Raw genomic sequence first — 25,984 nt, 5'->3', positions numbered from 1 at the left:
CGCTCACCGCAGGCTCAGGTTTTGAACACGGCATAGAGCAGGAAATTTGTTTTGTGCAAATGATAGTGAACAAGGAAGGGGAAGAAATTCATAGGAGTCAGGCACAGGAGGGGTGGACAGTCCTGTCAAAGAAATGTCTGTAAGCCACACTCAAGATATATATTTACCAAGGCAGAGGGATGCTGTGGAGGTTAAATAATTTATTATTATTATTATATATATATATATATATATTTTTAGATTTGGAAATCCAAGTAGGGCCACATTAAATACTGGGAGGTTCTTTAAATTACCACTTTCCAAGAAAATCATACATTCTGACACCATGGTATTACCAAAACGTGTATTTTCTTTAGGAGCCAATACTGAAAGATCTGAACCAGCAACCCAAGGTAATATTCCACCTTAGAAGGGCCTAATGACAAACCTGGGTGTTTGTCCCGGGGGGAGAAAGCCGCAGCAGCGGTACTGCCCGGGATGGCCGTGGGGCTGCACCCGGAGCCCCCCCAGAGTGTGGTCCTGGTGCAGGAGCTCTGCAGGTTACACAGTGCCCTGCCAATTAACTAATTAATTCCAGGGGGATTCCCCACCCCAGTGTTTACAGGGTAGGTGAAAACCAAGATTCATTTAAAAATGCCTAAATGCATTGCTGGAGCGCAAGCTGTGCAGAACAGGATTTCAACTCTGGAGTTTAAACATTTAATTGTTGTATTAAATAATTGTCAATGAACTTCTCCTCCTAATTTATCATTAGGGAAGGTCATGGTTTACCATTGCTACGGCATACATGCTGTAAGAACTCACAGTTTAACCGAAGGACAGGGAATCTGACGAGTGATGGGGTTTACTTGCACATTTCTAATCCAGCCTGGATGTAAACTTCTCCAGCATCCAGGGACTGTTTGGATCCAGAGCTTTTCTTCAGGCCCATCTGTCCTTTTTTCAAATGACTGTTATTTTTTGAAACATAACACTGTGCAAATAAAAATGAAGCCATACTTGAATGTCGAGAAGTGCATGGAGAACATCAGTAATGTAGAGAATACATACTCAGGGAATAAGCTTCAGCAGGAATGCTAACTTAGTTATAGTTTTTAAAGCTGACTGCAAACAGCTGGGTAGCATTAACCATATTAGGGAAACAAGAAAGGTGGAGCAAAATCTAGGGGACTAAGGTATGGCAGTGCCAAATGTATGGAAAAGATTTGGAATATGTGAAATGTACTGCTGTTGGACCCACACTATGTAATAACAGTGGTGTGGTGCGCAGCTATCTTTGGGACTTCCCAGCACACTAAAAGATTTGTAGAGCAATGTCTGTGGCTTGTGGCAGCCCGCTCTCTTGATAACGCGGCAGGGAAACAGAAATACAAGTCAAAATAGCATGTGCTGTGTTCTTTTATAGAGGCTTTGGTCCTACTAGAGAGGAGATCCTGACAGTCCTTTATTCTCTTTTCACACACAGGCTGCAGCTACTTAAAAAGCCTGCAAATTCAAAGCTGGGAGATTAGGTTTAAACTACATCTGCTCCAGCTGCATAGCACTTACTTCACACTTTACATTTTCCAAAATCTGTGCAAACGTTAACTAATTAGACTCAATCCCAGCAACACCATTCTCATGGTGGTAGGAGATTTTGTCTGCTTTTTATGGATAGATGGAGGCAAAGAGAGCTCCAGGAGCAGACTGCAAAACTTGTCCTCATATAAGTAGACCCATATTCAGGCTGTTTCCATAATTCAAGTGCAAGTTTTGTGGACTGCAATGTTAAGCAGAAATGCTTTGTAAGGAGCTGGTTACTAGTATAAGATGTTCAAAATATGTCCCTTTGTGGCTTGCCCAAGACCACCCAGTGAGTTAGAAGCAGAGCTGGGATTTCACTTCCTTTAACTTTCTCACAGTTGTGGTTTCATTGCAAACTTCTTGTGTTGCTTTCAAATTTCTTTTATTGCTTGATGTCTCTATCCCTTTTGGTAGATTAATTTTTAACCTTCTTATTAGAGATGAGCCTGAGGTGGAACAGAAGATATGTTGCTTCTTGACTCTCTGGGGACACTAAGGTGTGTGCAGATTTTCAGCAGTTGGCCATTTATCTACTTTTTGTGGAAATGGAGAACAGTTGATCCAGCAACCCATGAGAGGTGATTGAAGCAATCTTTTTTTTTAGAGCTGGACAACTAGTTAATAGCAATTTATCCACCAGCATTGACGCTTTAAGTTCACATGTTTACTCTTAACGTAATGGTTTATGTTCTTCCTTTGTTTCTTAGCAAAATCAACATTTTAAATGCATTTGCAAAACACCCATTAGGGAAAAACTCATTTTGCACGGTGCTGCACAGAGTTTGTCAGATGGTTTTAGCTGTGCTCCCCAAAGAAATGGCTTATACAACCCACCAAGAAGTTCATATTTCTAAGCGTGCAATCAGACAAAGTAACAAAGTGCTGCTGACCTGTGCTAAGTGTTACCACGCTCAGGCCGTTCCCAACTGCTTGTCCATTCCTTTCTGCGAGAACTTACTGTCCTGTCAGATCTGCTGGGTTAAATAATTAATTAGGAATTTCTTTAGTCCCTGGCCTGGTTCTATGCAATTCCATTTTTAAAAAATGCCAAACTGTAATAGATTTCACATTATTTTTTAAACCCTAACCATATCATAGAGCTGAGCTAGAGAGCGAAGGGAGGCAGAGCTGAACCGGCAGGGCTTGGTGCTTGGGAGAGCATCCTTCAGCGGCGGCAGTGGCAGGGAGCAGGGATGGGGAGGAGGCTGGGGATGGCACTTGCCATAGCTGGGTCAGCAGTAGCCGTCATATGTGAGCCAAACATGCCTGAATTGCATTGCAAAGTGTAAGATTCATATTAAAGTTTGGGTTGGAATTTGCTTTTGGAGAACAGTTGAAAATTCAGTCTCTAAAATTAGCTTTTAGCAAGTATTCCTGTTTATGAAGTTCATTCACTAGCATGTTTATGGAAAGTGAGCCCAGAAGAGAAGGAATGCAGTAAAAATACATTCATTTTAAAATCCAAATAAATATATTTGCTTTGAATCAGAGGGGTTCTTTTTAATCCTTCTGTGTGCTTTGTGTAGTTTGTTAGTTCTTTTGTTTTCCAGCAAAACAGTCACTGTCCTGAACTTTCCTCTTCTCATTACTGTGCAGTACGTGTGAGTGAAGACTCGTGCCTGTTGTGTTGGTCTTGTTTGTGAGCATAGGAGATCGTTGTTATTAAAAAAACCCCAAAACAACACAACAAAAATGACAGCTCCCCCCACCCCCACGGTTCTCCTCCATTTTGAGAAGCGGGGTGGCAAGAACAGCTGGGAGCTGTTACTGCTGCACTGACAGTATAGATAACACCAAATGCAAAAAAATTAATCAAACCTTCATAAGGCTGGCTTAAAATAATGAAGTTTCTAAACTGTCACTTTTCATTTCTCTTCTGTATTCCGAGAAGGACTCAGTAAATCAGTTTACAGGATTACCTTGCTATTTCCTTTTAAAGTTTCTGTCCCCAGCTGCCAACCATTTGCTCCCGCATTGTGCCCCTCGGGCAGAGCTCAGCTGCGTAGCTGTTCCCCATTTGGTACAAGGAAGGAGGGAGAAAAAGGATATGGAAATACATGGCTTGGGGAAGGGAGGACGGAAACTACTCAAAACAATAAGAAAACAGCCTGGGAGGCAGATCGGCAGAGTCATGGAAGTAAAAATTACTGTTGTTGTTTCCACAGTTCATCACACATCTGCTAATGCTAATTGGATACCAAATTGAGTGAATGCTCACCTCGGATGTTTATACACATGGGGCTTGATGATAATGTACTTGGATAACTGGGAGGATTGAGACACATCACTGTTATGTGGGATCCTCTCACTCTTATCTCCTTGTCAAGCTATCCCAGGTTGTGCAGAAGGTCACGGTGTGATAAAGGAACCCAAAACAGCCCGTAGGTCACCTCCCTTAGAGAAAATGCAATGCAGTTGTGCTGCCCTAACATTCACTTTTTGGATTGAAAAGTGCTTTGATCACATCATGTGTTAAAAGCTGCAAAACTGCAAATGTAAAATCATTCCTCTGGCTTTAGTGTATCGGCTCAGCATGAAGCCAGACTGCATGCAGTAAGTTACTCTTCTTATCTCTATTAATTGCTTCTATCTGGTTCCTTCCATTTAAATACACAAAGTCTATCTGATTTCTTATCTCTATTAGTTATAGAGGGAGACTGATGAAATCCTTTCACCAATGATATTAAAACCAAATATTTTCCACCAGCTTTGATCATTTTATATTGGCAAGTTCTTTGTTTTCATCCTTTTAAGCAAGTAAGATCACTGTGTAAAGAGGTGGACGTGAACCAGAGCTGCTGATCTGAACACAGAGAGTTTGGGAGAACTTTGGATCCAGAAATTAATATCTAAGAAAAAGAAACACACTGGGAATTATAATAACTGGCAGTTGGTCCCGCCTAACTGGAAGGCAAGGGCACCCTTTGATTTGAGCCTGGTACAAACTCTGCAGAGATTGAGATATGAAGGTCAACATGGGTCACCAGGTTCCTCTTTGAATGTTTTAAAGAAATGAATTTAATGGATTTGGCTTCCTTCTGCTAGCTAGGTGGACCTGCAGGCTACCCAGGAGACAATGTGGGAAAATTGGGCTGGCAGGGTCTTTGCCATCTCAAGAGATGTCTTAATCCAGTACCTTTTAGAAACACCTTTTACCTTTTAGAATCATGTTGCTAAAATTTTCAAAAACTCTATCAAATCCTTTCCCACATCCATGTGTCTTTAGCTGTGTGTGGTAGGAAAAGGATCCAAAGAGTATTTCTCTCATGTGTTTGCTTTTGTAGCAATGAACTGAACTGTTCTCCGGAGCCTTCACTTTAGGGTGTCACGGTACCGAAAATTTAGCAGGCTTTAATTTGGCCTTGCTTTCTCCTGTGTTGTAAAATGTGCAACAGTTACTGTTCAAAGACATATTTAAAGTTCTCGTTTAATGTAGGAGCTCGTGAAAAAATATAATTTCTGGTGGAAATAGTTTTAAACTCCAAATCTTCTTCAATCAGCTCTTTGTTCATCTACTAGTTTGCCTTCATAAACGAAGCTGCTTCAGAAGATGTTGTTTCATTTGTGGATTGTTAGTTGTTCACGTACATTTTTTAAAAAAAGCCACTGTTCTCACATGTCTTTCAAGAAAGACAAAAAACATTTGCTTATAAGTTCCTCTTCCTTCTCTTATCCATAAAGAACATCTGAGTATTTACCTTAGCAACTGTAAATTACATATTATAGGTTTTTACTATTTTTTTATAGATATACATAATTAAATATATATATTTACAATATATAGCATATATATGGCATCTTTTAGACTGTGCTTTTTTGTAAGGATCTTAAAATGCCTTACAAAATCTGCTTTGCATCATGCAACCTGTTTTGTAGAATGAGAAACTGAGACCAAAGGGAGTACATTTCTAGCAGAGTCCAGACTTCTGGACAACAAGTTTAGAGGTCTCCAACTGGACAAAACTACCTCCTTTTTAATGTACCTTCTATAACAGTACAAGCCCACAATCGTATTATTACAGATTTAATGGCCACCAGTGGCTCCTGCTTTTAGGACAACCTGAGTGCTCAGCATCTCACAGGGACAACAAAACCTTTATTCCTTGTTTCGCTATCACAAGTGACAGCTTATAGTTCTCTCTGATGATGGCAATACAGAATTTTGGACTTTCAGAATCTTGTCTGTCGTGATTATATCCCGCAGATAACAGGAGGACGTATGTCCTTCACTGATACATATGGAGTCTCTTCATGCATGAGATGTGTCAGCTACTTATGTTCCCCTTACTGTGCCTTCCTTCAGAGCGCTCCACAACCACGTGTGCAATCATACCATATCATTCACAGTCTAATGGCGTACATTCCTTGATGGTTTCACTTTAAAAAAAAGGAAAATATGTGATTTCTCACTGGTCATATCAGAAAGATTTTCTTCAGCTGAATGGCTTTTGGGTTCCTTCCTTTGATTTCAGCTTCGGGTTTCAAGTCCAAATCAACCCCAAATAACAAAAAACTCTGAGTTCCACCTGGTTTCAATACAAAATCATTTTTTGTGTTCATTACAAAATAGGCCCAGGTTGGTTCAAAAGATTCATGAACCTTGGCAAGCTTTTCAAGGAGCATGATTTAAATTTCTGTGTTTGTATTGTGTGGTTTTATTGTGAATGTTTCTCATGGTCTTAGTTAGAAAAATAATACGGATTCACTCTAACATCAGCTACATGATATCGTGCCTGAATTTGATGGTTGATGCTCATGTTTTGATACATATCTACAAATATTCCTATATGCACAGCTGAGAACTTGGTTAATCTAAAAGGCTGCCTTTCTTTAGATCAATTGAGACTTTTTTTTCACTTGTAAAATAAAAACACTCGGAATTATGGTTGGAGAAAAAGAAGTCTAAGGGAAAGGAGCTTAGGAAATTGACAGATCCTCAGAGCAACTATATTAAAGAAACAAGCCGTCAAGCTCTCTAAATATGGAAGGAAGGCTAGTCATTTCAGTTAGAGAGAAATCTGGTTAAACTATGAGCTTTTCAAAGCCCCTGAAACAAGGAGGAAGAGTGCAGAAACATCACTTTCACCCCCTTTTCCTTATCTCCTTAATTTCCAGGTATGAGATGGCATGGTGGGGGAGTACATAGAGATTAATCACACTTTTCTGGTTCTAATGTGGGCAGGACAGAGTTTATCCACCTTCTTAGTGTATGATCTTGAATATCAGGCAGGAGTTTGACAGATTTTTATTCATCTCATAGTGTGTGTTTCTATTGTATACTACTGCATCAGTGGAAGGACCTGTGTTGTGAAATTTAGACTCTGATCTGAATTTCCTGTGGATTTGGTGAGGCTTCTCATAGATTATTAAAAGAGATGTACTGCTAGTGATTTGCATCGCTATGTTCCAAGTTGTTTCCTAAACTGAACCAGAACTCCACATAAAGAAGCACACAATTGCTTTTTGATTTCTGTACTTTGATATCTCATTTCCTTCCAGTCAAAGTTCTGCCATTTAGGTACTCCTTCAATGAGAAAATACGAGAAATACAATCACAGTGAAATAAATCTATCTTCATCTCATTTCTCTCTGCCATTCACAGATGTCAACTTAATACAATAGCTCTTTGAGATGACGGACCCGTGTGGGGTAGCAGCTCCAGTGACCTGAACGCTATGGTGTACAATTCAGCAGAGACTCCATAGCAACTGCAGAAGAAAATTGGTAAAAGCTATAGCTCGGCACGAAGGTATACTTTCAAAACTACCCCTTTGTTTATGTAAGCATGTGTGCACATTCCTCCAGATAGCTTGAAAGCAGGAGGCTTTGAGATTGCACTGAACAGCATGTCAGTCATTGCTTAGCGTGGAGATGCGTTTGCAGCACTGGCTGTGACACACAGAGGCAGAAGGGCTGTGTGTTATGGGGCTCGTCTACACGGGGTAGCTGAAACCCCCGCCTCCTGGCTCAGCTGGAAGTGCTGCTCCTCTCTGCCTGGCCCAGATTGCTGCTCGTGTTTTCAGCTACAGCTGGCTGAAAATATTCATTTTTATACTTCGTGCATCAGAAAATAGGGTTTCGTCAGCAATTACGTTTATCAAAGGGAAATCTAGAGGTGGAGGTGGAGGTCCTCGGAAGAGGAAACTTTATCTTAAGCGATTTCCAAACAAAAGCGTTGAGCTCTGTTTTGGAAAGTTCATAGGAGTTTCTGGGTCTTACACTATACGGCTGTCAATATAAAAAGGCATTTCAACCCTGAGCATGTAAAGGACATGACCATAGACCTCCAACCAAAAACAAAAGGGAGAGATCTCTGAATCAAACCCTCTGTGATCTGGAGCACCTCTGGCAGCTGATGAAACCGGTGAGAAATCACATGATATTGACAGTTCAGCTCCTTTTCTTAACGACTAACTCAGGGCCACCTTGCAGCTTGGAAATGGAAAAGTTTGGATGCACATTTTGCTAGATAATCTTTAAAAATCCCAAATGTATAATCTTAAAAAACTTTTTCCAGTGGAAGCCATGGTCGCTCCAAAGCTTGTCACGCCCTTTGGCAGAGGAGCACGGAGGCTCGGCAGCGAGCAGACCACCCTATTTCCTGGAAACCCATTTACTGGTGCAAGTCACAGGAGACATAAAAATCTTTCTGGAGTGCCCGGAAAAATGTAGACCTAACCTTATTTTTTTGTCATCCCTAAGTTAGTTTTGGTGGGAATTTACTTGGCTAAACTGGCAAAACTGAAGTACTTTTTTTCTTCCAAGAAAATATCCAGGGGAAAAAGATTGTAGGTTTACATAAAAGTGGATTAGAAGTGCAAATCCATATTTTCACCAGTGTAAATAAAAGCAAAATGTAGCCTGATACTTTATTACTTTTCCATTTTATTTCAAGCTCCTTAATATTTTCTGTTCAAAGGTAGTTTCAAGCCAGTAAAGATTCATTAAAACATTTTAGTGGCGGTTTAAGAGTGCTTTATGAAATAAATTATTATTTATTATTAATCACGTGTTGGTGAACTGAGAATTTAAGAGGTCAAATGCAGTTGGCATTTTATAGCTGTTTCTCACTAAAACAATCATCTTCTAAGCCGACTCAGTTTGTAATGAAAATTAATTTTCAGGGTGAGCCATTATCAGTTTGGGAACATCTGACTCCTACATTTTTCAAAGCTGAGGAGGGAATGTGAAGGGAACACTGACAACCAGCCGAAATTCTTTATTGCCTTCCTATGTGATGTACATTTGCTCTCCCCGGGATAACTAGTGTCATGCTTGTCAGCAGTACATAAAACAGACAAACCTTTTTTTCCCCCTTCCACTACAGAACCGGAGCCCCACCAGTTCCTACAGTCTCAAGACCCAACCCAGTGCTAGCAGCCTTTGTCACGGCTGCATTTTGCACTTTTGTGGTCCGTGTCCTCTGAGGTTCTCAAAGCATTTTATGTATGCTCTTGATAAAATGTACTTTACAGTATTGTCAGGAAGCTAAAAAAATTTAAAAAGCCCTTTCTGCTGGTTTGGAGAAGTATGTGTCAGAGGAGCCTGTTGGTTGTGCTCATTAAAACAGTCAGTGTAAACTCAGAAATCCAGAGCGAGCGATGTGCAGCTCCTGCCTCCCGTGGAGCCCCCCGAGTGAGCTCTTAGCCATCACAAATGCCTGTGTGGCCTCCTTGCCTGTCCTCTGCACTAAATTACCTTTTTTATTGGCTATAAGATACCAGAGCGGATTTCCTCATGTAATTGTGGGTTTACATCTTTCAGCATATGTTGCTTTTCTTCATGTCTTAGCTCTCTCTCCTTATGTCCTTCTCAGAGCAGTTTCTGAGGAAGCAGTTTAATAAATTTGCATTTTGGTACACCAGAGTCCTTCTAAAAGAGAAGATGCATGTAGAGATAAACTACTGAAGATTAACATCTCAAAGACAACAGAGAAACACAAGGAAATAGATGACATTGCTTGTAGTGACATTTCCTAAAAGGCTTTAAAAGTTCCTGGAACCTTGACTTCTTACCAAATTCATCCTGTCTGCATGTTTGCAAACTTTTTTTTTTTTTTTTTTAATGCCTAAAGTCACAGGTGCTTCAGGCTGTTAGCGAGGATATTTTTGTGAGATGGAAGCCTGAATCTGAGTCAGTATTTCAGGTTAGCCAAACCCTCACATCTCCGGGCGCAGAGCAGAAAGGGAGCTCTGTCCTGGCCCCAGCAGCAGACCATGCCGTGCAGAAGGGGCATTCGTGCATTCAGCGTCCAGTCAACACGGTGAACGATTGTTAGTGGCACCTGTGATCAGTGGATTTAGCGGTGAAGGTAAGGGTCCCGAGGTGACGGTACGGCCTCATTATTGCAGCGGCATTGTGCAGCGGTGCTCCGACGTGCCAGACCGCATTAGACTCATGCGGGGTGTTTGCTAGCATGGCGCGTTAAGCCGCAGGTGTTCTGCACTGTACAAAGCCTTCAAAGATCAGTCTCAAATGTTTCTGTTACTATAAAGAGGATTAAAAGGATTTTAAAACATAGTGGGTCGGCCCGACTGCTGGTGAAATTGCCAGCATTTAGCAAAAAGGGGGGGAGGCTAGAGCAGCGGGGTGGAGTGGGGGCTTCGGGGAAGCCATACCATACCTTTCGGGGGGGGGGTTAATGATCCAAATGTGGATCTGTGGCACTTTCAACTGGAACTCATTAAGAGTTCATGTAGCAGAAAATGCGAGAGGTTCTGGAAATGAGGCCTTTGAAAGGCCAAATGTGAGCTGTAAATAAAATAGAGTGGATATTCGATTTTTGCTATTAAATATATCAGAATATTTTCTCGGATCAACAGATCAGGATTTCAGCTAAAAACTTAGCCCTAAAACAAAAGGACAAATGGAAGGTTTACAGACTCTTAATGCAGAGAGCAGATAAAGACCATAATCAGATACTGTATGTCTCAAAAACGTGGGAGCTTATTGATTAGAAATGCTGAACAGCACCATTCATTTTGGCTCTGACTGAGCAATGTACCAAAGCATGTGTTTATCTTTAAGCATTATTTTGAAATCCCATTGACTTCAAGAACCATTGACCCCTGTTACAGAAACTGGACCCTTGGGAAGACACAGCTTTCCTAAATATTATGTGTATAAACAAGAGAATCAGGAACACCCACACTTGAGAAAGCCAGCAGCTTAAGCAGAGTGTACCAGGATCAGTAAGAAACCATCTCCTAATTTCATCCATTATGCATAGGTGGTGCTGGAGTTGGCAGTTATTCATCACTGTATTTTCCTCGAGGCCAAGACCTTTGCAAGAGAACATTTTATCTGCTGCTATATTCGAGGTCCTCTCTAGAGAAAAGCCTCCTTCCCTTTGTTCCTCGTTGCTGTCTTAGAATGTGGATACCGAGTTGTTTCAGGAGTTGGGGGAAAAGTGTGTCTGTGTAAATAAAATATTATTTTGGACTAGCTTTATAGTGAAGCCTTGCCAGGAGCAAAGATGTAGCTCATGGTGTCAGCAGCTGAATGCCAGCCAAAGTAACATTACCCTGTTGGCAGTCTCATTCTCTCCTTTAGCAGATAGGGGTCCGTGCTGGGGTTTAAATGCAGCAGCAACATTTACCCTAAGTATGGTAATTTTCTTTTGAAAACTTGGACTCTTTTACCAGAGGTGATTTGTTCATATCATATGAAAAGTGGGCTTTCTTCTTTGCTGTGTTGAATTTGATGAATATTGGTGTTACTTGTATTTGTACAAAGGACTCTTCAAAGATAGCTGTCCAATCCATCATTTCAACAGTGCAACAATAACAAATAAATAGTTGATATCAAGTTATTGATCAAAAGTTGAGATCAAATAACAAGGAAAAATTGCACCAGATCTAGAGGAAGCAAATTCTTTCTGTGTACTAGGTCAGTCGGCGCACAACACAATTTAGTCTGAAGAAACGCATTATAAATCCCAGTATTAAATCTGGGAATAATAAATGAAAACAGGGAATAAAGTTTCTCCTGCTTATGGGAACACCTGTTAAAAGTAAACCCAAGTTAAACAAACAACTCTCAGAGGAGCTGATTATTGCCTGTAATTTTCAATAGTGGTTTTTCCACTTTAAAAGAACACTTAGCAGCTTGCAAGAACATGTTAAAAATTTCACTTACAATTTTAGTACAAATGTTGTCCTCTCTGATCAGTGTCTTCAGTTCCTGCAAGCGGTGCGGATTATTAAACATATGAGAAAACCTGCCAAAGCCTGAGGACTGCCCAGATACAATGGAAACTGGCTGGAGTTTACCGAGATCTCACCATCACTTGGGTAGATCCATTACTCAACACTGTCTGAAGAGAAAAATATCCTCCTGAAAAGAAGAATGTAGTCAGCTGATGCCTCAGTCAGCTAAGTCATCCTTGAAACATCATGAAATTTAATTAATATGAGCAAAATATTCTGAAGTCCTCAGAAAGATGTGAAAAACATAAGAAGGATTCAAATGTTACAAGTGGTGTTATGGGTATAAGCCATTTTACAGTACACACCAAACATGAAAATTGCCTGCCAGTTCGGGCGGTTTAGCATGGCACCTATTGACACATCTAGGGTGTGCCTAATTTTGGCTTGTCTGGCAGAAATCTGGTCTTAAATTGAAGGGGTTTCACATCTGGATATCTGAAATTACCAAAAATTCACGACCACTCCAACTGTTCGAATAGGTTCACTTCCATCGCATACCTCGGTTCTGCAGTGAGTAACTTGCTATAGCTAAATGCTAATGTTTTACATTGTTGGGAGATTATGCCTGCACTGAGTGAGAAGAGTTTATAGCTCAGGACTTTAAGCCTGTGTAAAGCCACTGAAAAGTATGTGTCAGAGGTAGAGTTTTGAAAAATAACTGGAAATCCCTTTCCAGTTCACAGAAATTCAATCAGGTGCCTGGTAATGTTACAGTTATACCCCCAAAACCATATCAAAATAATTATTTTCTGGTTACCTGGGGGCTCTTTGCCTCTTTTAACTACACTCATCTTCCATAAGCATATGCCACAGTGGGCATTCTGTAAATCTTTGTTAAATGTTATAAGATACCGTTTCCCCCTTCATTTAGCAGAAGCAGAATCTGGTTATGTCTTGGAAAATGTGAACTGATAAGTCTATGAATTAGTAGTAATGTGCTGTGAATATTCTAACTTTGTATTTTATCTTGCTCTTTTAATAGAATTGTCCTTCTCAGATGAGGTTCTTTCATTGGCTTAACATTACATCACAACGTTCAGACTCCCTAACTTTATCTTCAGAAGGCTGTGTTTGTCATCTCACACCTGACTATATCTTTTATTTCCCGCTTACATATTCTGTTCTGCATTCTTCCAGATAGACTAATCTCATTCTTTATACCCTTTTCTGCATCTTGAATTTGTTCTTTCTTTGTGCTACTCCTTGCTCTTAGAACACATGCTTCTGGTAACTCCTCTCAGCTCTTAGGTCTTCTTTCATTTGGAATGAAGTGCAGGTAGACTTTCTGCCTTGGGTCGCTCACTGGTAATACCATCAGGTCTGGAGTAGCTCAACTGAAATCTTGTCTGTCGTAGCAAACTGGACATGAGATATGTCCTGTCGAATGGTTCACAAAGCACAAACTAAATTTCCTTTACCTCTCAATTCCTGGCAGAAGAAAAAATGTGATAAAAAGAATTGTAATTAAAACATAAATCTGTCTTTGTTTCTACTGTGGGTGGTTATTTAACATGCTGAATTTTAACACGCTGCCTAATATAAGGTCTGATTTTGCCACACTTGCTGAATCCGGACATAGTAAGAAATGCTAACAGGCTTTGCCGAATAAACTGTTCGATTTCCAGATAATCAGCCACTGGGTTCCTACTGTGTTTTTAGCTGTGCCAAAAGCATTTGTAGCTCAGAATACATAATCTTATTGTCCATGTACTAAAACTATTCATGCACTTTAAAAATGATCTTTAGAAGTCCTCTCAGTTTTCCTGAGACTATTCCTCACAGAAATTGTACAAGCTGCAAGAAAATGCTTCGATCTCTTTTGCATTCCCTTACCTGGAATGTCACTACATATGCTGAACTAATTGTTTGCCATATTGGTCCCTTAAGCATTTTACTATCATTTTTTCTGCATACTTATATTTTCACAAACTTGCTTTTAGCTTCCCACTGGAACAAGTCAAGAGGGGTATTTTTTCAGTCAAAAAGGGCATAACAGAAAAATACTGCTTGAAATTCTGCTCACTAGAAGAATGTATTGCCCCATACTTTTCCATTTTTAACCGAAAAAGAAAAAAGGTCATTTTTTCAAAATTTGTTCTTTTTATGCTAAGAAAATGTGAAGCTGGACAGGAAAAAGCTAAGAGCAGTGTTTCTGTGGCTAGCTAAAAGTTTCTTTCACTGTCTTCAAATGTTGAAAGGAAACATGAGAAAGCCGTAAGCATCTTTCATTTGGACTTTTAGCAACCTCATTCACCCCAATGCCCTCTCCCCCTCCCAGAACAGTTCCAAAAGTTGTTCAGGAGCCACGATATTTTAGAGCACTGATTGCTTTTGAAATGCTGCCTTGCCTCCTCAGATTGCTTTACATTCTTAAAAGCAGGCTGCAAGTGCATAAGCCGTAGCCTTGCCATTCACCGTAGCACTGTGGCAGAGACTGAGTATTGTGCTGGATGTGGGTTGCGCTCCCATTTCACATGCATTAATTACATTCCTCACAGCCACTGCAATGCACATCTGTGCTCAATGGTAGGTACAGGCTTATGCAGTATTTTTAGTGAGGACCTGGATTTCTTTTGCTTTCTCGCTTAAACATAATTTTACCTCCTTGTGTCTTTTTCTGCCTTCTCTGGTGATAAATATTCACTTTTTTTGTGCCCTGAATGCTCCAGTCGTTGGCGAACAAGTTTTAACCTCACTAAAACTTTGTACAGCACTGTGAATTAACCGAGACGGGAGCGACTGCAATAATTTCACGCGGCCTTACCGCAGCTGGCAGAGTCCAGAGGGCGTTCAGCAGACTGACCTCTGAAGCTGGGGAGCTGGCTGAGCAAACAGGGCAGGGCTCTGTCCCTTCTGGCAGGTGAGTCAGAAGTATACCATGGGGACAGCAGTCAGGTCTCTGTATGTTCTTCCTTCTGCTGGGTTTTGAAAGAAAATTAAGATGATGCAAATGTGTAAATATAGTCTTGTGTTTTCCAAATAGACCAGAAACTTAGATGGTGCAATTTTGTTGGAAAGACTGCTAAAGCTGTAAAAAGGATTTGTATGGCCAGGGCGCCATGCATTGTGCTGTTTATCATTCAGAGGCAAGGAGAAATTTCTTATTTACATGTAGAGCATCTGCAGGAGTACAGATCTGCATCTACAGACACTAAATTATCACTTAGAAGTGTCCCATCACTTACAGCTTCAGGTGTGTTTGGTTTGCTTTGCAGGAATTGTAAGCTTTCTGAATTTTTTAAAGTGAAATTGCAGACATTTAAATGGGTGTTTACTTTCAGATGGGTCTTGGCTGCCTACAGTGTTACTGGGGAAATCAGTTATTGTTATTTCCCTGTGCAGCCTTAGTGGACCATGGGCCTCAGTTGAGGGTCTTCCTAGAAACAACTTCATGCAAAAGCAGGTGAACCAGGGAAGATGAAGGCATGGCCAGGTCTGAGCTGGGTTTCAGGATTCTGACCCTGGAAAATAGTGATGCCCAAACAGAAGAAAAAGACACAAAAGAGAAGGAATTATGGGATAGCACTTTCTTATTTCTGAGCCTTTATTTTTGTGGTAGTTTCTTAGATGTAGAACTTTTTAAAATAATGATTTTATACTTGCATTTTCTGTTTTCTCTTTAAAACTGTATTACACTGCCTGTGAAGGGATAGCATGCTACAGTGTTAAAGTAAAGCACTTTATCTATAGTAAAGTAAAGCTTTAGAAGGCGCAGACCCAGGTGAGTAAAAGCAAAGATAGAGGACTGAAAGATGTGTTTTATAAGAAAGATTACTTCTGCTTCTTTAAATACTCCAGTTGCATCAGGAAACTACATACGGGTATGACAGGAGCAACATTCAGGTAAATTTGAATAAATGCATGTCCACATCTCCTGAGATTTTTAAGGACAGTTTCTGAAAAGGGAATAGCTACTCACTCTCACCAGCTCCTACCTTATAGTAATGTGAAAAGTAAGAAAAATTTTGGTGAGTTAGTAGCTTTAATTTTTTTAAAAGATAAACAACAGCACCTTGATGGTAACTGCATCCCATGAAATACACTTTGATGTGAGTTAGCACTTGATTATTTTTTTTAATCTGCCCACGGAACCTGCTTGAAACATTAAGAATTTCTGAATACGAGGGCAAACAATTCTCTTATTTTCCCAGGAAAGAAATCAGGGCAATTAATGCATTTTTGAGGAGTATGTTTAGACCAAAGAAAGAAAGAAAGAGAAACGGAATTCTACCTGTCTGACTGTGGAAAGGTGCAACATATACAGGGCCCTGTGCTCCAAATTGCACCAGCAACCACACGTGTCCTGTCCTTGCAGTACACATTTATCCATGAGGACCTGAGAAACTCTTCTGACATGGGCTAAGGGAAGAGCTCCAAGCTCCTTGTCAGCAAAAGTGCACTGGCACTTTTTCCTCTGCCCTCTTTCCTCACCTAGTGAGGGGTCTCACACAAACTGCTCTGCTGGAAGATTGCTGGGAAGGAAATATAAGAAACGCAAAAGCAGCCTGCAGATTGTTTGAACTAACACCAGTCAGCAGGATCCTCAAGAACTGGTCCTGCCAGAGAAGAGACACTTCTGGCTCTGCACTTCAGCTCATCTCTGAAGACCCAATGCTATGAGGGATGGTGGGATGTGTTGTATGGAGTCAGATGCTGACACACCTAGTGCCACGGAGAGTTTTTTTAACACGAAGGCTTTCCTGAGTAGAGCTTCTTGCCACTGCATTTACACATCTAAAAATGGCCTAAATGCTGGAATCAGAGCCAATGTGTTATTACTAATTTTTTGTGTTAAACTATCTTTGTGAAAACATCACATTAAAAAAGCACCTAGAGAAGAGCTAGCAGGAATCCTTGCAGCACTAAATTTTGAAGTAGCACCCTCAGATTTTTTTCCGGATCCCAACAGCTCACCTGAGAGTGCACGCATTCAAAGATACACATGACAAGCTGGAAGCTTTGCTATGATAGCCCCCAAAAGTCAGGGGTCCCATTGCTCAACTGCTTGCTGAACAGGGGCAGTGGAAGCCGTCGGAGTTGATAACCGGTGGGGAGCTGTGACACCATGTGAGCGGGTCCATCCAGGAACACTGGTGGCTTTTCTGGTCTCCCACCATCAGGCCTGCCTTCTGCCCTGGCACCGACCCCCGCTGGATGTGAGGCGCTGGCCTGGGGATGGACCAGTTCTTTTTCTGCCAGCTGGTGCAGAAGCAGTCGCTGCAGGATTTGCTGCTGGATGCCGGGGTGGGACTCCCGGGGCTGCCTGGGCCCCTTCCCAGTAGCCAGCAAAATGTGTTTTCAAGTTCTTTCTTGAAAGCAATCAGCGCCCTTAGCAACTGGGTGCCTTAAAATGTATTTATTACAGCTCCAGAGAAAACAGTAGTTTGCTTTTATATATGGACACCATAGTGACATAACAGTAAACTTACAGCAATGCTCTGTGTTACTGCCATTTACAGTGGTTGCCTCAGGAACTGCAAATAGTTACATGTTTTATTTGAGCGTTTGAAAAGGGTCAGTGTCAAGTAACTTAGACCAAGAGCTTTCAGCTTTGGTAGGAAAGGATAGAAAGTCTACAAAAGACTCCATTAATGGGAGTATTTTCAAGATTTCAGAAAGGTAAGGGTAGGTTGGAACTGTTTTAAAAAAGTTTTGCTATATTCCCTTGCAGGATTTGCAGCCCTTCACTAAGGAGTTGTGTTAGTCACACCACCAGTAAGGGAAAAAGATGGGAAGGAGAGGCAAAACTGGTTATGCTTTTTGGTTTTCTTAGTTGTCCAAAAAACTTAGACAGCATTGCCGTAAAAAGTGAATGTGCTTTGTTTAATGCTTTACTTATTCAAAATTTGAATGTCATTCACTCAAAGTGAAAAAGAGAAGTTCACGGAGCTTGGAGTTTAACCAAACTTTTTTCCCTCCAGATTTCACAAGTATGTTGGATTTACATTTTTTCTCATTTGCATACTTAGTGATTTGATTAAAAGAGAGAAACCTATGACCTACACTGAGGAATACTTGCTATTTGCATGATACAGACACTGTCCACCTGATTTTAGGGTACATTCTGGACCACATTCCACTTGGTTTGCTCATCTAAATCCATAGCAAGTGTCCTAAGTAGCAAGTGTGTGGACGTTAGTATGATCCGAAAGCAGCCCCGGAGCAGCACATTTCAGGGAAGGTTTTAGCTGCGTTATACTCCTTGTTGGCAGACTCGTACTTTCACGGGCTCCTGTCAAGAGAATGAAGTTACATTAGGTCCAAAGACTGAAATGGAGAAGTCTGAGGGAACAAGGCCTTAGTTAGGAACTCCCACAAAGCATGATTCTAAAATAAGAATTTTGACATTTTGAAAAAGTTAGTCTGTATTTTAGACTGGATCCATTCTACAGAAACAGATTTACATCTGAAAACCCCAAGCTTAAGGATGAATCACCTTGTAATCTTTACGTGCAGGGACATATAAAGCATTGATGAATACTACACTATGCTACACCACTACTTTAAAGATAGTAATTACCAAGCAACAGATTTCACGCAATTCAAGGGGAAAAAAAGAAAAAAGAAAAAAGAAAAAAAAAAAAAGCTTCTGCAGTTTTTTTTGCAGACATAGCTTTTGTAGTGGATAATTTAATGTAGTTCTAAATGAAGGAAAATCTATCCATTGCAGAGATAGATGTTGCCTTTGCATCCTATAGTATGAGTATAAAGATCCCAATGCTTTACAATATCCATAGCATATCATTAAATTTATTGTGAAAAGATGAGTAAGAGATTAACCGGCCACCCACTTCTTCAAACCCTGAATTACTGATTACAAATTGTTAAGCATGTGAACCTAAGAAAAGCAAGGTTTGGTGACCTTACCAGTGTAAACTCTCCCGTAATTATCTGATCTTCTAGCCACGCATTAGTCTCTTCTGAAAGGACTTGATAACTTGAGTTTCCTTTCTGCTCTGAGAAGGAGAGATAGGAGTTTCAGACCACCCATCAAGCTGTCTCACTGTGATGCTTAGGGCTGTTTCCGCATTTGATGATGAACCCGTAAGGTATGCGTGTTCCACTATGAGGACATGTGGCACTATTTTAGAAAATGCTTGAGTAACTTTGACCACTGAAATATACAGTTAAAAATAGACCAGTATTCCACAAGTGTCTTATTCCTTCATATCCACTATGGTTTTATCATGCAAAATTCAGATAAATTCTGGCAAGGATATTAATTTCTTTTAAAGGGAAGGAATAAGGATTGTTTGGGAGGCAGGAGACATTCAGGGATGCAGAATTAGATCATCAGATATTGCACCTCCTTACCCAGCTGTAAATTTTTGTCTCACAGAATAAACATAGAATCCAGGGAGAGTCAGCTTTCGGACAATTCCCAGAAGATCAAGGGAAAAAGAAAAATAACCACGCACAAACTGTAAAACCAAAAGATGATCAAATAATTACAGATACTTGACTTGATGTGCTTGTTGGGATTCATTGAAAGTTTTAGGAGATTTGCTTGAGCTTTGTTTACTTCAAGGCTTTTTATTATCTCCATGGGAAAAAGTCTAGAGTTGAAGAAGGATGTTACAGAAAGGAGTCAAAAGGCTTAAGCTGTGCCTTCAACACTTGTATTATTTTTAATAATGGAATAAGGGAGGAAGAGGACTTTTTAGAAAAAGAAGTATGTAAATTATAGTTTGTTTGTTCCTTTTAGAATAAAACTCATTTTGAAGTTATGCTTTTCTCTTCCTCTCTGCCTTCATTGTATAAATAATTTTACCTCTTTTTGTGTTTCCCTGTGTCACATTTTGTTGTGGAAGATGCATAGCCTTTTCCTGGTCTTGATTCTTCAAGTCCCAGAGTTAATCCTCAGCTTCCAAGAGGTGAACACCACTAAAGTACACTAACTGCCAATATCTCCACTGCAAGCAACGCCGTGGTGTGCCAGTTGTGTACCCATTTTGTTTCTACTCCAGCTTGTCTTCTATGCCGATGAGGAGAGAGCACAATCTGCCTTGCACAAAGCACAGGGTCAAGATTTAAGCTTGACTACCCAAGGTAGTCTGACTCTGGGGAACTCTCTATGTCCTTTCCATACCTATATTCCTAGAAAGATGGATCTTTAAGAGCACCATTACAGTCCCAGTCAAGCAGATGTTGTGGTAGGTACTGCATAAAGAATTAAAAAAATAGGCAATGCTGCTTAAAGCACTCACATTCAATATATTTGTTAGGATGTGATGCAGAAACACTGTAGGTTCTTGACATTAAGGTAGGAACTGAGCAGAACAGAAAAATAAAATAAAAAAAAATGCAGACAGAAATCACAGTATATCAAATGGTGAGCAGGAATGTTTTCTGGAAATGTCACACCCTTACATCAAAGACTGCAAGGTGGTGGCTTTTGGGATGTAGATGGAGTAATAGGAAGGTGCTTGTGCTTGGAGTAGACTAAGAAAAGGGGGGTCAAATAAAGCATCATGGGCATGGAGGAAGATGGATGCAAATCACTGTGTGCTAAAGATCAAACAGGGTGGAGATAAACACTAGGATTTTACAAGCAAAGATAAGAAGCTTGTTTTTGATACCATCATGGGGAAAGAATTAATACACAAGTGCAAAAGGAAGAGTGCAATCAGAGTGCCAAGTTACAAATATGATCCTACCAGCAGTGTTTTGAGTGGATGGAAAGAGGGTGCAGCAATATGACAGTGTTTAAACACCCCAAAAGATGGATGTTGTTTTACAAGTGGAAACACAAGAAATGACAGCTTTCTGCTTTCTGGGCAGACAGAAAAACCTGAATATTTGGTACAGAAACAGAAGTGGCAAGACAGGGAGATGGCCTACTGTGGAGGCACACCTGAGTTTCTGGCTCTAGCACCTTACTGGAAATGTTAACTAGCCTCTTCACAACCAAGGAGTCCATCGCTCTCCACTGGGATCTTTCATCGAATTCAGTGGCAGAGACCTAAATATCGGTTTGTAGAATGAGGAAGGTAATACAGACTGTTGTGCTAAGCTGTTCCAACACAGTATCATTATTTCAAAATAAATAGCTGCTTCTTTTTTTTTTTCTTTCCTCCCCCCCAGGAAACAGAAAAGGCTGACACCCTTTTAATGAATAAATCCAGCAAGATCAGGATGAATAATAATTCTGGTTAGTCTGCTTTTGGCTGCTCCTCAATTCAGCAGAAACCAGTTGTATCGCAAAAATGCTTCATTGTGTAATACATTCTACTTGATTGCTTTTATCTGTTTATGCCACACACAGAGCATTCAAAGGAAAATATGGGTTCCATTAATACAGGTGTACGAAAAAATATCAACAGAGTTCTTCCACAGTTTTCTTGAGAAAAGAGGTGAGCATGATCTTCCAAACTGTTTGCTGGAACCATGTTAGTGCTGTAGTGTTAACAAATATAAATATCTCTATCGCATGATTGTACATATATAGAACAAATACAGTGTGTAAGTGTGCTAAAAATGTTTGGGGATTTTTTCCAATATTTTTAAGCCATTGAGAATATTGGTTAATGGGAAGAAAAAATGTTCTTCAAAAGGCATCACTTTTTACAAATCTTCTACTGTTCTTAAAAATTTGCATTCTCACCTGAAAATCCTAGACAATTTCAATTAACTAGTTATTAAAAAATGGAAGGTATTATACCAAAAGAAAGATTGTCACAACAGTCCCAGATTTTGCAGGGTGTATTTGTTATAGTCTCTGCAGAAACTTAGCAGCCTGAACCAACAAAACCAGATCATATGACATATATTCTGCAGAACGTGACCATGTTCACTTATGAGTGCAGTTCATTTTACAACCTGCGAGGAAAGGCAGAGACAGGAGAATTAACGAGCTGTGGCCTGATCCACCCACCAGCGCTGAGCTGCCGGATAGCCTGAATGCGCCTTTACCATTCTTCCCTATGCCAAGTGGCTACTGGCAATGCTGCAAAACAAAGTCCCCTCAATTCACAAAGGAAAGGTTACTTGATGAACGCTTTGGAATGTCCTTCAAACTGAGAAGCTGCCATATGCCCAGGTGTAAAGAAGAAAGGGATCCCATTCTAGAAGGGAGTCTTTGGGAGACTCTCTGAAAGAAGATTACCATGGGAGCAACTGAACGTGAGGTTCATATTGGATATATTTTATATCCTTGTTTTATTGATTGTTTGTGTTTATTTTATAAATGTGCAACTTATTTAATAATCAAAAGCTTTGCTTCATGAGGATAAAAATTTCTGCTTTAGGTACATCTCATGCTTACTCAGATGACAACAGCAAATACAGGCACCTAATTTTCATGGAAAGGATAAATCCCTACAAATCAATACAGCAGATAAGTCTTGAGGGGCATCTGCAACCACTAAGCCAGCCCAGGAGTAGGTGTGTTTTATTGGAGCTGTCTAGCATTCCCAGGTGGGCGCACCTTGGTGCTTTACTGGCAAGAAGAAGGAACACATGACTTATAAAAATATTCATAATACAGAACATTTGTGATACCTCATGATTTTTTACATAAGAAAGAAAGGAAAAAAATAAATTTTCAGAGAAAGTTTTGATGTAGGACAAGATCATCTTACAAGAGAAATCATAATCTTACATCATTATTTCCCAACACGTAAATGCATGGAGAACTCAATTCCCTGGGCTTACAGCTCTGCCACTGCCCAGCCTTGTTTCCTTTTGACATGATGTTGTATCAGTGCTATGGCAAGGGAAAAAGGGAAGCTAAATCTCCCACTGTTAGAAGAAAGGAAATAAAAATATAAGACATATTGCCTCTGAGAATGCAGAGTCCATTTATCTCACCAGACAGTCTTGTAGGTGTCAGGATGCAGTCATGCAGCTCGCCGTTGGGCTGGGGAGGCAGTGGGCAGCTCTGGCATCTCCAGTGAAACAGCAGACACTACATTGGTTTGGGTTATTGAACTAGAGAGGTCAGAGCTGGATTGTTATAGCTGATGGACATGCTCAGGCCACAGGTCTGCAGCTCTAACAAGCTCTGCATGCGGGCAGATAGAGGTTAAACACCAAAAACGTGGGGGTTCTGCTTAGGTTCGCTGGGTAATGGAGCAGAGTTAAGCAAAGTTCTTATTAACCAAGCACAGTTCTCTTCTTACTGTACATTGAGGGTGTTCCTAGTGAGGGACTTTGGGCTCCTACAGCACTTTCTACCCTCAGACACCTCTTTCATTGTGTACCTCTGGCACCACACGTTCTAAGAAAAGTTAAAAGAGTAAAGGGGGAGACAAAATTAAAATAAATGGACAAAACTGGAAAATCTGTGTAAAAACTGTCTATTGAATAGTTTTGGCTCCGCTAATTATCTGTCTCAATGGGTGGTGTGGAGAAGACAATGATTTCCAGAAGATGGGCAAAGAAACCCAAAGCCCTGGAAGTCAAGTGAGGGCACTGAATTACAAGCTGTTGAAGAAAGGAACCACCACAGTAAACACAGGTTTCAGCAGATGGTCTTGGAATACAACGCAGGCAATTAGCACTCTCTGCTGCACTTGTAGCACACTAGACAAGAAGAGATAAAATATTCAGCTGGAAAACAGAACTGCAGTCAGACGTCTCAGTAGAGATAAATTAAAGCCTACTATTTTGGTTAACTAAGAGAAAACACCTCATTAAAGAATAAGGAAACATTAACAAGTCCCCTGTATTTACCCTCCATGGATGAAAGGGTGATTAGAGTTAGTTTTAGTTAAGTCTCCAGCAGTGTCCAATTATGCAAATGAGTTAACATAGGGAGCAATGCTCATGAGATAAAGGAATCAGAAAAGGGTCCCTGTGAGCACCTCCCTAAAAACACATGTTTTGGTTTTTTTTCCTTTGTGACCTCCTGGAATTTGGAAATATTTTGGCAACAAACATTCTGCCTAAATGCCAGCCACTGAACAGAAATGAACCCTTAGGAAGCTGAAATGGGGATGAAACTAAGGTAACTGATGACAGAAAAGCCCAAAGCCTTTTCTTTTCTCTCTCTTCCCGCCCCCTCCATCCTTTTTTTCCCTGCAAACTTTTGATTCACATCCAGAATAATGGTACCAGAAACAGAAACAAAATTTTTCAAGGTTGTTTTTTTTTTTTGTTTGTTTCAGGGTAAACTCTTGCAGCTGTCTGTGGTGACTGTCCAGGGGGATTTAAAATTATTTTCCACATGATAATGACTGGCCAACTTTCCACTGTTCTCAGTGCAAGGAAATGTCATTTAATTATTGCACACAAAATGTCTTCTGTTGTGGACCTCCCAGTCGTGGCACTGCTGGTACCTCACATATTTTGTAACTCCCTTCATACTAATACCTTGGTAGAGAAAAGACACTGGGTGTGAAATAGGATTCTATTATATCCTATATGGCCCAAAATCTCGTGGTTATGAAGCAATAATTGCATTCTTTTACAAGTCTTTGCCTGACTGTGAAGGAGATTGTTTGTAAAGAAGACCAAGAGGTATGATCAAAGGGACCAAACTGCGAGGGGAAATCATTGCCTTTGCTTTAGCCAGGTACATGCAGTCCAATGCCAAAGCTAGGAACGGATCAGAAGGTGCTGTGGGAAATAAGAGGTAACCTCCTTCAGGAAATGAGTGGGTCCTTTTCTGAGGAATTATCTATCATCAGAAACCTGAAAGCCACTGTTTCAAGGCTGGTGATTTCAGAGCATGAGAGCTGTCATGTAGAGTCACAACCTTTCCATGAGAGGACAGGGAAAGGTACGCCCCAGCATGCTGCAGCCTGGTAAAGCTCCCACAGAGATGCTGAATAGCTCATCTGCTCTGGCCAAAACCATTACCCCAATGTCTGGGCTCAGAGGGGTGGCACAGAGGGAATTTATTCTCCCTCAAAATGAGTTTCTTGCCTGGACGGGTTCGTCTTGCAGACTATAGCATCACTTGAATTATAGTACCTTTCATCAGAATAAAAGCCCTTTACAGAAGCTGCTTCATGCATGTCACTAAACTTTCATACATTTTCATCTGTGGGTTACCTGGGCTACATCCAATATCTCTGTCACCTTCAGACAGCTTTCTTTTAATTCACATTTCCATCGACATTTCTGGCGGGCCTACAGTGAAATATTCCGTAGCTTTTATGAATGTAAGGAATGTGGTGGTGAACCACAGGATTCCCCCACCTACAGCTCCCCCTTTCAGCTGCCAGCTGCTTGTCAGATTTTAATTAACGAGAAAGTTGCTAGCAGTTATTCATGCTGGTTCTCTCTGTTCCTCTCTGGAGAATTCCTAAATAGCACTCAGAGCATTGAGCCTACTCTTTCTCTTTTTTTAATGCTCCTCTTCACAGCAGCAAGTGAAAAATATTAAAAGTGATGAGTTTCTGCACCCAGAGCTCAGTTAATAGAGAATGATGTGCACCAGTTACGGATATGGCACACAGGACCTCCCTTCCTTCCACTTCTTTCTCCTGTTTCCTACACAAAGTGAATGAAGAGGTTTTCTAGAAAATGATGTCTGCTCAAATGTAGGTATATTGTTAAATCTTTTATTTTTTACAGTATCAGGAATGTAATTTAGGTGAAAACACCGAAGGACTGCCTGCACTGGGAAAGTCAATATGGGCATGGACAAGTAATCACGGGAGCGGAAGGAGGGCTCCTGAAGGCATTGTCCCTAGCAAAGACACAGCAGCTCATGATGTGAGTTTATTTCTCGTTCCTTTGAACGTCTCCCTGAACCCCTATTTTCTCTCTTTCAATTCCTGGAAATCAAATTGTTTGGACAACAAACATTCTGTCTAAATGCCACCAAATGTCTAGTAGCATATCAAAAAGTGTGAAGAGCAGCACATTAGTACAAGGAAGTAAAAAGTGATTTCAAAATATCAGCAGCCAGTGAATACCCTCAGCTTCAGCCTAGCCCTGAAATCTAACTGAAGACAGTGCTTGTGGTAGTGCTAAATGGGAAGGTTGTACTTTTCACTGTTGGCTACAAGCCTTTGAAAATTATTAAAACGGAGCAATATGCTGCAGTTATTCTAAGTGCTCCAACAGAGACTCAGAGAGCATTTCTGTACTCAGTCTTAAAAGGCAATAGCTGATGGTAAACAGTTGGTTACAACAAACAGTATTTTAATAAGCATAGATTTTGATATGCCTGCATAGCTGCAGATAAAATCTGCTGGACTGTGGAATCCCAAGTAGCTGTCCCATACTCAGAGTGTAAGAGTTTCCATTATAAACCCTGTTTT

The 25,984-nt window shown here is 40.5% G+C and overlaps 1 long non-coding RNA gene across 1 annotated transcript in view; it reads right to left on the bottom strand.

Annotated features, from left to right (window-relative positions):
- Positions 1–233: 233 nt before the first annotated feature.
- The window catches only part of LOC308072118, a 49,394-nt gene continuing 23,643 nt past the window's right edge, over positions 234–25,984 (bottom strand). The window contains exons 1-2 of the long non-coding RNA XR_013931503.1: positions 18,639–25,984; positions 234–18,003 (exon numbers count right to left, since the gene is read on the bottom strand). The exon at positions 18,639–25,984 is cut by the window's right edge and continues 23,643 nt beyond it. This is a non-coding gene — a long non-coding RNA (uncharacterized lncRNA). The remainder of the gene's footprint in view (positions 18,004–18,638) is intronic.

This window comes from Falco punctatus (assembly GCF_963210335.1).
Source record: "Falco punctatus genome assembly, chromosome: 12".
In the NCBI taxonomy this organism is placed as follows: domain Eukaryota; kingdom Metazoa; phylum Chordata; class Aves; order Falconiformes; family Falconidae; genus Falco; species Falco punctatus.
Note: the sequence above shows the minus strand (reverse complement) of the source record. Positions and strands in the feature narration are given on the sequence as shown.